This window comes from Aptenodytes forsteri, unplaced genomic scaffold (assembly GCF_000699145.1).
Source record: "Aptenodytes forsteri isolate BGI_AS27 unplaced genomic scaffold, ASM69914v1 Scaffold230, whole genome shotgun sequence".
Classification (NCBI taxonomy): Eukaryota; Metazoa; Chordata; class Aves; order Sphenisciformes; family Spheniscidae; genus Aptenodytes; species Aptenodytes forsteri.
The window spans coordinates 643881-646252 of NW_008795711.1; the positions used below are offsets into that span (position 1 = coordinate 643881).

At 63.0% G+C, this 2372-nt stretch overlaps 1 protein-coding gene across 1 annotated transcript in view; it reads right to left on the minus strand.

The window, feature by feature from the left end:
• BCAN (brevican) overlaps positions 1-2372 on the minus strand; it is a 22085-nt gene that overhangs the window by 13295 nt on the left and 6418 nt on the right. The gene's annotated exons all lie outside the window — the stretch shown is intronic.

Consider the following 2372-nt stretch of genomic DNA (forward strand, 5'->3'; position numbering starts at 1 on the left):
GGAGCAGGAGGGCTTCTCTTTGCCATTCAGCTCACGCTGGAGGTTCTCCACGCGCAGGCTGGGAAAACCAGGGCCGACCAAAGCAGCCATTATGTTCCAGGCCTCTCTCAAGGCTGCCTGGCACAAAGGGCTCTCCCCGGCAGGCTGGGGACCGGCGCTGAAAGGAGAGCCCAACGTCTAGCGCTGCCATCACCGGACCCCGGCCCTCGCTGGGAAGCAGCACGGGGGACCGCTGGGGATGCCGGGCATGTCGTGGAGGGGCTCAGGCTGCCCACGGCCTCTTGCAGCCATCCGTAGAGGAGGCTGATGCTGGGGATGCAGCGAGATGCCCCTGCGCGGTGCAGGGGAACGCAGCCCCGATACCCCTTCACCCCTCTGCAGAAGCTCCTCAGGGGTCTGGGGGGGTCTCCTCAGCTCCCCCGTACTGCGGATGCACCGCGTAGTTCCCCGGGACGGGAGCACAGTGACCCTGAGACTCAGAGCAGCTTTGTAATTTATGAGCTCTTTGTGCTGCATTGATTTCGGCAGCCACAGAAGCGGATTTGGCACCTCCGTGGCGCTCTCTGGGCCAGGTCGCTGACTGCCAGGGCCAGCCTGATGGAAGGCTGTCCTCATCGCCTGCATCCCTCTGCGAACAGTGCTCCCTGAGTTTACCCGTGGGATCAATGCACAGGGGAGAGGGTGTGAATACAGCCCCCAGCACCACACACCATACGTGCACAGCCCCTAGCACCATGCGCCATGAATGTACAGCTCCTGGCACCACGCACCATGGACATACAGCCCCTGGCACCACGCACCATGGACATACAGCCCCTAGCACCACGCACCATGCATGTGCAGCCCCTGGCACCATGCACCATGGATGTACAGCCCTCAGCACCAAGCACCATGCATGTGCAGCCCCTGGCACCATGCACCATGGATGTACAGCCCTCAGCACCAAGCACCATGCATGTGCAGCCCCTGGCACCAAGCACCATGGACATACAGCCACTAGCACCAAGCACCGTGGACGTCGACCATCACGTGCATACCACGAACCACCCCCTTCCCAGCAGGAGCTCGGCACGGGCAGCCAAAGTCCAATCGCCCAGGACCTGGCCGGTGGTGCCATAGCCAAGCCAGGGGCTTTCTCTGCTCCGGCCGGATCATTTGAATTCAGCCCCACGACTCTGGAGCGAGAGACAAAACCCTCCTGCTCGGCGGCCATGGCCAAGCTCCAGCGTGGGGGCTGGCTGCTGTCCCCCTGGGCGGCCAAGCAAGGAAGGCTTTTGTCACGGGCGCCTTTTCTTCCCGTTCCCAAGGCGCCGCGGTGGCGTGAGCAGCGGCCGGCAGCAGCCGCAAAGCCCCGGGGAGGAAATTCAAATGATAAAACTCTGCAGGAACGGGGCAAGCTGGGGTAAGCGGGTGTCTGCTCCCCTCCCGTGCCCATTCCTGGCTGGGACAAGGGTGCCGGCACCGGGAATGGGACACAGAGAGGGTTAAATCTAGTTTCACACTGCCCATGGGCGATGCCCCGAGGTCCTGGAGTCCCATGATGGGGCAAGAGACTCTCAGATGTCACGTTTGGGGTTTGGGGTTGGATTTTTGGGTTTGGGTTTTTTCCTATTTGCCACAAATGGAAAATTTTTCAGCCCACACGTTGGGAGGAAAAAGCTGGGAGCAGGACTAGGGAAAAACAGTCAAAAAACTCGGAGAGGGGAGGATGGCGGTGGCTCGTGGGGCTCGATCGTCTCTGAGACCTCAGAGCTCAGGAGCCACCAGGGACGGACCGAGATGCAGGCACGCATGCAAGCAGCGGGACCAGCTAACCTCCATTTCCGTGGGAAACCAGGTGGAAAATGGAGCTGAAGTCTATTTTGGGACGGGAGCGATCTTTCTTTCTCCCCTGAGCTCGGCCCCGCTTTCAGGGGCGGCTCCTTGAACGCGGGGCCGGCGCGATTTGGGGCTGCAGCGCCCGGTCCAGGGTGAAAGGCAGGAGATGCTGCGAGGGGACAGCCGAGGGCCGGATCCCTTCCCGTCTCCGGAGAGGGGCTTTCTCCTCCACTGCCCCCTTGTCCCCTCCACGTGACGGTTACTCATCCCGGCTCACAAGGTGCCCTGCCAGCCCGCAGCGAGCCGGGGGGAGGGCAGGCAGCGGAGCGGTGGCTTTCCAGGGATGCTCAGCTGCAGAATGAGTCAGCAACCACGGGCAGAGTCTGGCCCCGCTCCAGGCACAAGCAGGCAGCCCCATCCCCGCCAGCAAAGGGCTTCGGACACCCCGTTGCCGCCCCGGGCCAGCCGGACGCACCGACGTCCCCGTCCACGCACGCGCCCGTCCCATCGCGCACGTGGCTGCCTCCGTTATCGGTTTCCCCCCCCCTTTGCTG